This window comes from Pristiophorus japonicus, chromosome 9, assembly GCF_044704955.1.
Source record: "Pristiophorus japonicus isolate sPriJap1 chromosome 9, sPriJap1.hap1, whole genome shotgun sequence".
Taxonomy (NCBI): domain Eukaryota; kingdom Metazoa; phylum Chordata; class Chondrichthyes; family Pristiophoridae; genus Pristiophorus; species Pristiophorus japonicus.
Window position 1 is genome coordinate 199360451 of NC_091985.1, and position 12907 is coordinate 199373357.

A 12907-nucleotide genomic window follows, 5' to 3' on the forward strand; every position below is an offset into this window, starting at 1 on the left:
TAATGAATCTGCAAAGAGTCATGGTTCATGGGCTTTTGATTGTGTAGATGTATAGACTTCCTTGGTTATTGAATCTGCAATAGTTCAGAGTACCCTGTGGTATTGAAACTGTAGAGGGTCAGAGAAACCTGGGCTATTAATGTTGTAAATTCTCATAGGAGCCAGGTCTACTGGGTCTACAAAGCTTCAGATCACGTTTGGATATTGGGCATGTAGAGAGTCAGAGTATCATTGACAATATAGGGGGTCATCTTACCTTGGTTATATGCACTGTAATATGTCAGAGCACCTTGGCTATCGAGTCTGAAGAGAGTCAGTGTACTCTCGGCTATTTGGCCTACAGTCAGTCGGAGTACGCTGGGCTAGTGAATTTGTAGAGGGTCAGTTTATCCTGGGGTATTTAGTGGCTGAGATTTCCGTCAGCTATTGAGCCTGTAGAAAGTCAGAGTACCTAAACACTAGGGCCTGAAAAGAATCAGGGTACTGTCGGCTTTGCAAAGGGACATGCAATCCAGATTATTTAACCTCTGGTGGGTCAGATTATTATGAATTATTGGGCCTTCAGAGCGTTAGTGTACTCTAGGCTCAGGACCTGTAAAGCGTCAAAGTGGCATGGGCGATTTGGCTTGCGGAGGACCTGTGTACTATTAGCATTTAGATGGTCAGAATTTCCTTATACTGGAACAATAGAATATCAGCATCGCCTTGGCAATAAGGGAGTCAGAGTACCTGGGTATTGGGTAAAAATATCACTTTCTATTGGGAAATTTGAAGGTCAAATTTCCCTGTGCTTTTGGGGCTTTTGAGTTTCAACATAACACGGACTATTACGCCTTTAGAGGTCAAGGTATACTGGGCCGTTGAACTATGGACGGTCAGAGTACCTTGGGCAATTAAGAAGGTCAGATTAGACTGTGTTCTGGGCTTTTAGAATTTCAAAGTACTCTGGGCGATTGAGAATCGAGAAGATTTTGGACTATTGAGCCTCTGGAACCTTGGATTAAGCTGGCATATTAGACTTTCAGAGGCTCAACGTTGCCTTGGCTATTGAGCCTGTAGATTGTCAAGTATCCTGTTTTATACGTATTTGTTTTGTGCCATCAGAGGGCGAGAGCACCCTGGGCTATGCAGAGAATAAGCAGAGCTATTGGTCATGTAGAGAGTCAGCGTACAGATTGCCACATAAACTTAGGATATGAAGCGTGTCACAGTTACCTGGGCTATTTGGCCTAAACTGCTTCAGACTAAACTGAGCGATTGAATCCGTAGAGGGCCAAAACATCGATCTATTGACCCTGTGTGAGTCAGAATAACCTGGGATGTTCGGCTTGTATCGGATCGGTCATAGGAGCCATTAACATCTACCAGACCTGTAGGACCTAACTGTCCTATGGGCTGGTTTAAAGATAATTATGGCCATGGAAGGATTTTCACATCGAACCCAATCAGAATCTTAATTACCCAACGAATACTTCCACAAATACGCCAACAACCTCAAGACTTCACCTGGTTTTGAATGCCATGAGCTTCTTATGATTCCAATCTCATTTCTGCAGCCGCTTTTCAGTTATAATTTCCTGCGCAGATATGTGTGGTTGAAACAACCCACGTAAATTGTCAGGCTGTAGTATTGTCCTGCAGTCAGAAGCCAGCGCATATCGAATTTGCATCACACGAATATTAAGCGTGCACAGTAGAAATAATCAGATTGCTTCACCAATTTTCCCTCTCCTGAGAATAGATATTGAGCAATTAATAAAAACAAGGTGTATTTAAGCGGTTGTAAATAATATGTGGATATAGGTTTTTATAATCACAAATACATTGATCAGTAAATCAGAAGCAATTATGGCTAATTATTATATGTTTAATTTAATATGTAATGTGCAAAGGGGTAATCATCTTAACATATCATTATGGATAGACAAGTGTGGGAAGTATAGGACAAACCAGATGAAGTGGTTGGAAATACTTGAGGTTATACGGCGTTGAATATTATTTATGCTTCGTGATTTAGCATTATTGAAATGTAATGAAATAACATCTTATTTTGCTGGTTATATCTGTCAACACGTTGGAAAATATTTTCCGAAAACGAATCATATGTTGGATGATTGTTCAGATAATATAATACGAAGTAAGTATGAAATCATTCCATTATGTTGATTTGTGTTACATTATTAGTGTCGACTCCATCATTTGTAGTTATCAGTTGCAATGATTTTTTTTCGATTTGAGAGGAGTTCATTCATTGCATTTTCATAAAAATGTGTTTCATAACAGTTGTATACGTATATGGCAGAGTATGTGAAAAAAAAGTCTGAGAAAATTCATAGAATAATAAAATCTTACAACCCAAGAGGGGGTCTATCATATGATCATACCTGTGCCGGCTCTTTGAAAGAGCTGTCGAATTTCATTCCACACCCCAGATATCTTTTTCAAATTAGTCAAATTGGCTTTTGAAAGTAACTATGTTATCCGATTGCTCTATCCATTGAGGTACTGCATTCCGGACCATAAAAAACTCTAGATTGAAATAATGTCTTGTTCCTTTGCCAATTATTTTTAAAAGTGACTTCTGTTTATTGAACCACTTACCAGAAACAGCAGTTTTTGTCTACTTGCTCTATCGAAACTCGTCATTATTTTGAATGCATATAGTAGGTCTCTCCTTCACCTTCTCTGTTCTAAGGAGTACAATCATAGATTTACAATCTGTCCACATAACGTATCATTCTCCTAACCTCCTCTGCACCCTCTCCAAGACCTTAACATTGTGCCTAAAATGTTGTACCCAGAATTGTGCACAATACTCCAGCTAAGGCGTAACCAATGATTTGTAAACTTGTTATGTGAATTCCTTGAATTGTATTCAATGTCCCTATTTACAAAGCCCAGTATTGAATACATTTTCTTAACGGATCTATAAGCGTTTGTGGCTACTTTAAGGATTTGTGATTAAGCACCCAGGGTCGCTCCACTCTTGAACCCCCTCAAAACAGCACCATTTGGAATATACTGCCTCTCCATTTTGTTGAACCATATTGCATCACTTCACACTTATCCGCAATAAGTTGCATCTGCCACGTGTCTGCCCATTAGACCAGTCTGTATATGACCTTCTGAAGTATTACCTTATGCTGCTCAATAATTACTACGTTCGAAAGTTTTGTATAATCCTCAAACTTCACAACTCTAATCCTTATGCCCTGGTCCAGGCCAAGTAGATGTAACAAGAAACGCAATGATCGTTATACCTGTCCCTGGGGACTCCATTGCACTTATTTCCAGTTAATGCGACAGTCATTCACCACTAATCTGTGCCTCCTATCACTTAATCAATGAGGAACTTAAATTACTACCGGCCCTTTAATACCATGTCTTTCTTTATACAGAATAAGTATGTTATGTTGTTTTATACCACATGCCTTTTGATAGACAGTATACACATCGATTGTAAGACTGATTGTGCTGTAGTTACTCGGGTTTCCCCTCTCCCATGTTTTGAAGGGGAGTGTAACATTTACAATCCTCTGGCACCAAGGAGGGTTGACAGATTGTTAGGCAGACGTTATGCTATCTCAACCCCAGTTTCCCTATGCATCCTAGCGTGCATCCTACGTGGACCGGGTGACTTGTTAACATTGAGTGATACTAACCTCAATAGCACCTCCTTCATGTCTATTTTGATCCTTTACACTATTTCCACTATCCCTCCTCTACTGGAACATTAATCGGCCCTGCCATTCGTTTAAATATCCTTTTACTTTTTATGTATTTATAATTGACTTTTTGGTTCCATTTAACATCACACGCTAATCTTTTCTCGTGCATTCTTTGTTGACTAACTTGCATCTTTTTCTTCAATTTCCCCCTGCGCATTGTATTCTGCCTAATTTTGTACATTACACTGTATCTGACATTTGTCATATGTCTCCTTTGTCTGTTTTGTTGTAACTTCTATTTTCTTTGTCATGCAGGAACCTTCCGCTTTCGAGGCCACATTTTTTTCTCCGTCTGTGAATATGTTTCGTTTGTACCCGAAATATACATGCCACGAAGGCCATCTATTGTCAATTTACTATTTTCCTGGTCAATCTTTGTTTCCATTCCAAACCTCCCAGTTTTCACTTTGCGTTCCATTTGTCCTTTTACACAACAACTTTAAAAATAATAACAAATTTATTTTATAAATGTTTCAATTATCGGCAATTGGAATTAATTAGGAAAGACAAAAGTCTGTTCTAATAAAACTTGATACCAAATAATAGACAGAGTATTCGTCGCTGTAATCAATAATATTTTCATGTCAATTACAGCGAGGAAAGCAGTGGGGAATACTAATGCCTGAGTTCTCCTCTCCTTACAGCGTACAGAGAAGTGAAGCTGGGCAACTACTGCGGGTAAATCCGGATTCATTAGTGGCATTTATAGGAATCAGTGTAAGCTTTGTTTTAATACAATCCTTCCATTGTTTGGCTCATTGCTCACAAATACCAGTGCTCTTGGTGTCTCTATGTTGAATATTACGCTGGCAGCCGAGCCAATCTGTTGTTGTGAGTTTAAAGCCTGCCGATATTACACAGATGCAAGTGTGTCTTTTTTCCCCAACAACTTGTTCAGAATTGGACTGATTGTATCGAGCATAACCGTAAAAATTTAAAATATTTACATAAAATATTCTTGATGAAAAACAACCCTTCTTTTTGATTTACAGATCAATTATCCTGTATGTTGGTTGACGTCAGAATTTGGTAATCGTTCAGCAATATGCTGATTGTTTATTAACTTGAAAAATATTAAGATAACGAAAACAAACATAAATCACGGATATACTGTTCACTGTGTGTCGTTATATTGAAAGATTCATTCAAAGTAAACGTGTTGTAGGAGAAAAATTCTCAACAAAAGAATACATTTATTTTCCATTACAATTCAATTAATTAAAGTAAAAATATGAAAATATATGTTACATGACAAAGAACATTTAAATAATAAATAGTTATTTGGGGAACTCAACTTATTTCCTTGAGAGTAGCTCTATTATGCCGGAACAGAATTGTCTGTCAGTATGTTGTCCTGTTCGTCATCCCGATTATCGTTGCTCAGATCCAGCTCCATCAGTGAATCGTTTTCATGAAGAGCAGAGACCAGACTTTCCACACAATCATCTGTGAGAGCGTTGGATTTTAACCTGCAATGATCAAAACTTAATAAGGATTATATAAAACACACACAGACAAGTTACATATTAGCCAATTGCAAATAATTACTACGGAATTGCAAAATCGTGGGAGGAGTCCTGTCCACGGTATATGAATGCTCTCCCCCTTTCTGAACGACTTCGGTCTATATGCTTATTGAACAGTGAGGTTGACTGATCATCGTTATCATAGTAATTAGTAATATTATAAATATTATACTTAAATAACTCTCCAGTGATGCACTTCGATATTTTGAAAATCAAAATTACTCATTCCAGTCTCTGTATTTGACAATATTATTTCTGTAGAGCAAGAGAGAGCCGTTTCACTCCTGAATCTCCCAGTTTATTCGCATTAAGTCTAAAAACAAATAACAAAATCATTACTGAACATGGAATAACGCATAAGAAAGGAAATATTGTCACCTAATTAATATATTTAACGTGGGACACGCTGGACATCCTAAACTGGAACATAGGACCCGTCATTTAAATGTAATTCTATGAATTGCATTAAGTTAATTGCATACAGACGTGGTAAAATCAGCGGCCATCAGAGAGTGTAGTTGCTTATTTATCAAACGTTACTCTAATGCGATTGGTTTAGTTTTAAGCATATATTATGAATGATTACAAGTAAAGTTGCCACTTGGCAATTGATAGATTAAATGTTGTAAACTGCTGGCCTGTAACGAAGAGGAATTCAATTCAGTAGAGCAAGAATTCAAGGTTAAATTACGGATCGCCCCTCCGACTTTATCTCTCTTTTAGGAAAGTTATCAGTTTGATGCACTGAGGTTCAAAATGCACTTAAATCAAACCCGAGTCTATTAGTAAAGCCACTGATGGGGATTGCAGTAGTTCGCTTGAATGTGCACAAGAACAGATTAAGTGACGTTCCCGCTCATTTTACATTCCTGCAACCTCTGATGAAGCCTTGACACAGCAATGCCGCAGGAAAATGTACGCAGAGTTTGAGAACTCGCAGGCACAAACTCATATGTAACTGTCTGAGTGTGCAACATTGTGCACGACAACAACGTTATTGTTTCCGCAAATCCGATCTGATCGAGGTTTTGGGAATATTTTTATGGTACATCGATATCTCGCTTGTAATTTAATCAAACTTTGCTTTTATTAAAAAAGCGAAATATTTTCTTACTGATGATGTTCCAGTGGCAAAAGGCTCATTAACCAAAGGATACAGACTGAAGCTAATTGGAATAAAAATGCCAGGTGTGAGATGAGGACAATAATTTACGAAGCGAGTTGTTATGATCCAGCCCGCACTTTCTCAAAGGCTAGCGGAAGCAGATTAAAAAAAAACATTCAAATGCAATTGTATGTAATGTGAAGGGGAAAAAATTGAACGGCTATAGGGAAAGAGCACGGCACTGGTAGAAATTGGAAACCTCTATCTAAAAGACAGCACATGCACGATGGGCTGAACGGTCTCCTTCTGTGCAGAAAAATTCTATGATTCTGTAATTTGGTGTTGTTTCCTAATAGAGATTTAATATACGAAGAATAAGGGGGAGAGGAGTAATTCTCACTGATTACAGACTCCCAGGTGCTGCGAAAAGTGGGCATGTTTCAGATATTATGTTGCCTACATCTAATATAATCTAATTAAATGAACAAAACTGAACCTTCAGCTATTACCTGAACAGACACATCAGTACTGAATCTTACCTTTCCATTTAGCACAACAGAGTGGGAAATAGGACAATGGCCTGGAAATTCCGACCTCCTAGATGTGCACGAAGTTTCTACCCGGGAAGGCATCAGAAAAGCCAGTTTCCAGTGCCAGATCAGGAGCAAGGATGCCAGATCGGATGCAAGGACATTTGTCCGGGCAAGATTTGGCTATTTACCCATATCTTGCCCAGCAAATGTCCTAAAAAAAATCTTGCACCAGAAAAAGCAGGCGCATAGCCTACTTTTACAGGCGCAAGTGTTTTAAAATGCACAAAACAATTCTAGAATAAAATTATAAACACATAGTTTATTGTTAAAAACTCTCCCCACTACAGTAAGTTTATTTGTAACCATAACTAAAAAAAACAGTTTAAAAATTGGGAAAATATTTTATTTTTATAAGACATAATAACTTTAATTTCAAGTAATTTTAAATATGTGTGGTCTGTTTTTTATTATTTATTATGTTGTGTGATTGCTTTTGTTCCCATTAACAGCACTGAGAACTCATAGTTAGACGAGTCTCAGTGCTATTAATGGGAACCTGTGAAATACTTACCTGATTGGCTGAGCAGTCACAAGTGACTGCATTTTCTGTGTGGGGACCCTCTGGACGGCATCGCGCCTCGCAGCACAGGAGGAGAAAGCCTCCCCATCAGAAATCAGGGCGCCTCTCAGACCAGCTGGTAAATTCGTTAAAAATATCCAGCCAGGAGGCAATTTCCCACAGGAAGACCCCCAGATGAATTACTTGCACAATGTACTTGTTAATTGATCAAATTCTGAATTTGGCCCAGAAATCGCTGTCGGAGGCTTTCCGGGGGCAATTGCCTCTGACCTGAAACCTTTCCACGCAAGTACCTGGTCCGGTAGGAGCCTGTGATTCCATTGGCGAGGCCTTCTATTCCCAAGCTGCGAAGCACGCTCGCGTACCTCCAAGTTCCCATGCAGAAGATGCAGTCATATTTGACTGCTCAGCCAATCAGGTACTGCTTTCCACAGCTTTCCCATTAACAGCAATGAGAACTTCGTAGCTATGAGTTCTCTTTGCTATTAATGTGGGGAAAACCAAACACACTAAACATCTAAATAATAAAATAAAAAACAGACCTCACATAATTAAAATAAAAGTTAACAAATATCTTACAGAAAAAAAAACGAGTTTAAAAACGTTTTTAAAATTATGGTTAAAAATAAAGGTACCATAGTTGCAGGATTTTTTTTTACAACATAATGTGTTTCTTAATTTAAATTAATTTAATTATATGTGTGTATGTTTTTAAACACTTACCCCTGTAAAAATAGGCTATGCGCCTGATTTTTCAGTTACAACAATTTTGAGGGCATTTGCAGGGCAAGGCATGGGTAAATATCCCAATCTTGCCCAAGCAAATGTCCATGCTCCCGAGTTGCGGATTGTCAGATCAGGAAAGTTAATTTTCAGCGATTGCACAATGTGCTTTGAAAGCCGGCTTTTCCGATGTCTTCCAGGGTCTGTAGAAACTTCGTATGGACCCGAGGAGGACCGGATTTCCAGTCCTATATGATTATATGTTTTGTAATAATCTGCAATTTGCGCACATGCCAGTAAAACAGTTGCAATTATTATGTTATTTGAAGATTTCGGTGAATTACCTGAGTATTTTACATTTGTGTAGCACGGGCTCCAGCTGATGGATGCCTTCATCTTGTACCGCACAGGTACGCAGATTCAACTCTTCCATCAGTTCAACGGCAATTAATATGGTTGACAGAACCGAACAGTCACAAGGTTTAAGTGTACACTGTGTGAATTTTATCGTATTTATCGGTGTCAATGCGGCCGTAGTCAGGTATATGTGTCCATATTCTAGAAAATATTGCAACATCTTTAGGAATGCCCTTTTGCTTTTCTATTCTGCCAAATTCTGACCACATCTATTGACATTTTCAGTGAGCCAATGCGACACAGATGCGATTGCTCCCAAAGGACGGTTGCCCAATTTCCGCTCAAGGTGATCAGTTGAATTCCATGAGGAGAGACCAACAAGAACCTGTAAAAATGTTTTAAATCTATCGTCAATGCACGCTTGCCATTCATTGAGCATTCATGACAGTTCATCTCCTGGTGTACATAAACATTTCATAAGTGCAGCGACGAATTCCTGCCTAAAGGAGTGAGTGAATGCGTAGACAACACTGTACAGATCTTTGTCGCGAGTTTCCATCATAAACGCAGAGATAACATTAGAAAGTTCGAGACTGTGGAGAAAGATTTGTTCTTTCTGAAACCAAATGACTTTGTTGCAAACTGCTTTGTACGCTAACTCGTCCAGTTTGAGCAACATGTCTCGAGAGGTTACCGCATCACACCCGCATCTCTCTAAAAGGCTTGTGATGTAAGCAGAGAACACCCGTGTACTACTTGGGATGGACAAGGTTCCTGCTCCTTTCCGTCTGTCTGATGTGACTCTAATAATGAAGCAACCACCGAGCAGTACAGAGGATTATAGCACATTGTGTACAATGTCTCATTCTCCTCAATGTACTCGACTATATTTATCGCAATCTGTTCATATCCAAAATAACAGCGAAAGTATTATTGTATTTCCTCAGAAGAGAAGCCCAGGATTTCGACAGATTTATTTACGTTTCCCTTTCCCAATGACTCCAGTTTCCACGGTCGGCTTGTGATCAGAAAGGAACAGCCTTTGAGCAACTCGCCTTGTATGAGGCAGCACACGATCTAGGAGACTTCACAGCAGCACTCGGGATCAATCGACGCATTTTGGGGTTCGTTGTTCCTCTCAGCATTGGTGAACTCGATGGTTTGCTCAAATTGGTCTAAATCGTCAAATATAAACAAAATATTTCCGAGTTCTTTCCACAAAAGTTCCAACTAATTTTCGAAATCCGGGTAGGAGTCCAGGATCAGGCTGTTTAGACTGTTTTTTTCCATTTATAAAATTCAATTATCGAATCTTAAAAGGAAAGACAACGTTAAACTGTTGGTATATTTTCCCTGTGGCCCAATCACGGATTATCTTCTGTATCATGGTGCTTTTCCCAATCCCTGACGCCCCAACAACCATGGCTGTCCCAGACCCGCCTGTTTTAGCAAAGCTCACTACATGATCGAGCTGAATTTCTTCTCGCTCATTCTGGATGGTGTTGCTCTGTATCTCTTCACGCTCTCTACCTTGGGACTTCTGTTCATATCCTACCCATCTCCGCTCATGCGGGGAAGCAACAATCGTTATATTAGTATATTTTTCATCCAGAAAACAACTTCGAGATCTTTCTTTTCCTTTAGTGGTTTTGACTGTCATTTGCTCGCTCTGTTTGCAGAGGGCATATTTTTACTTTAATTCTGTCTCTTGAATATGAATAATATTATTGTTACAGTCATGGTAATTCGTGAGACAAATATTTGACAGGTCAATGCTACGAAGGAGAAATTAATCATCAAGAAATTATATATAAACTTAACAGTTCCTAAGCAATGAGTGGACATTTAATTATTTTACACTTTAGTGGCCAGACACACATAGTAAAAACAAAATAGCCATACACACCATACATTTCTGAAGTACCTGTTAAATGTAGCATGATGGAAGCTTAAGGATTGTGGGCCGTGTGATTTTGGATTTTGAGCTTCTTGGAATGAAGATTTCTAAATTACGACACAAATTACAAAAGGCAATCTTGCTAAATTGCTGTTATTTTATGTTCAGATGTAAATATTGGATTTTGAACGATTCCTGTTATTGTCATATAAAAAGCCATCTTGTGGAATCACTGGTCTGGGCCGCAGTCGAGTTCCTTCATTATACTATAACACCGTTGTCTGATTTGTTCTGATTCTGCTGCTCAATGCTTTAACATGAGACGCATTTTACTGGCCACCAGAACGTGGAGGCGACACCGGGGTCAGAGCAGTGAGCAGACTCCCAGAGATCCAGAGATGGAAAGCCGGTGGAAATCCATCATGTTACTGTTTGTCATATCGGTGAATTAGATATTGTTATGATCAATCTTTATGGTGTATTGTACATGCCGTCGAAGATGTTTTTTTCGATTAACAATCTGTATCACTACATAGTTGTGTACAAAAAATGTTCTATTACTGCATAATTTACATATATGTATATATATATAAAACGTGTATGTCTATATATATATAAATATTTATCTGCACATATATAAGACATATTGCATATGTATATATGTACGTGAAAGATATAGATATGCACGTATGTTATTCTCAAAATAAGAATTTACCATATTTCGGAGTGAAGTGGAGATGTATTATTACCACGGACACCAGTAATGTGCATCTTGAAACCTCTGCTCCAAATAGGTAAAAACTTTAGGAGACCGTGGGACCGAAACTGCCAATCTCGTCAGGCGCGTGGCAGCCTGAAAGTGGCCGCCACGGGTCGGTGTGGGCTGGCTGCCAAGTTGAACATTTTGAACATGGCCTCCCTTTACTTTTGGAGCGGGGTAGGTGAACTCTCTTCTAGTTTTCCAGCCGTGGCATGCACGCGCATGCCCCTTACCAGCCGGCGGTGGCTGCTTCCTGAAATTGAACCATTCCGGAATTGCACCACGGGAGCAGTGCCCCGACAGTCGCTGCTCTGATCCTGAATTCAGCTCCACTTCCCTGCCCGCTCCCAATAACCCTTTACTCCCTTATCACTCAAAAGTATGCCTATCTCCGCCTTAAATATATTCAATGACCCAGCCTCCACAGCTCTCTGGGGCAGAGAATTCCACAGATTTACAACCATCTGAGAGAAGAAATTGCTGCTCATCTCAGTTGTAAATGTATAAGGAACTTCTCAAGTGTGTATGGGATTTCACAGTGTATCATGACTCTGCCAGGTGTGGATGCGGTAAAATTTCCTATCACGAGCCTGCCAACTATTTATGGGGTAACCCCGTGTTTCAGGATCCTGTCAGGTGCAATGGGTTTTCACAGCGTATCAGTATCATGCCACGTGTGTGTGGGGTTTCACATTTTAACGATTTTGCTGCTGCTTAGGTAAGCGGTTTCACAGTGTATTGGCATACTGCCTGATGTGCATGTGGTTTCACAGTGTATAAGGAACTTGTCAGATGTGCATGCGATTTCCCAGTGTATCAGGAACCGGACAGTTGTGTATGGGGTTTAACAGTGTGTCAGGATCCTGCACAGTGTGTATGGGGATTCATAGAGTATCAGGATTCTTTCAGGTTTTTATGGGGTTTAAAAATATATGGGGGTCCTGCCAGATGTGCTGGGATTTCAAAGTAATTTGCTATCCGGTCAGGTGTGTATGGGGTTTCACAGTGTATGAAAATCCTGCCAGGTGCATTTGGGGTTTTAAAGAGAATCAGGATCCGTTCAGGTGTGTATGGAGATGCATGGTGCGTTAGGATCCTGATGGGGCTCTGTGTCATTTGTAATCTCTCATAAAACTCTGATGAAGCACTTTGGGATGTTGCACTACGTACAAGGAGATTTATAAATGCAAGTTGTTGTTGTTGTTGATCCTGAGAGAGTTGCATGAGGCTTCAGAGTGTATCAGGATTCTGCCAAGTATGCATGGTTCTTCACTGTCTTTCATGGTCCGACCAGGTTCTTATGGTGTTTCAAAGTGTGTCAATTTCCTACTCGGTGCAGATGGCGTTACACAGTGTTTTGCAATCCTGCCTGTTATTGAGGGATTTTCGCAGGGTATTGGGATCCTGCCATTTTTTCAGTGTTTCACAGTATATCAGGGGCCTGAGAAATGTGTATGGGGTTTCAAAGTGTGTCAGTAACATACCCGGTGTGTATGTGGTCACACATTGTATTAGAATCCTGCCAGTTCGTTTTGGGTTTCACTGTGTAGCAGAATCTTGCTGGGTGTAGATGGGGTTTCAAAATGTACCGGATTCCTGCCAGCTTTGTATTGGATTTCAACGTCATTCGGGATCCGATCAGGTGTGTATGTGGTTTCACAGTGTCTCAGGATATTGCCAGATCTGTATAGGTTTTCA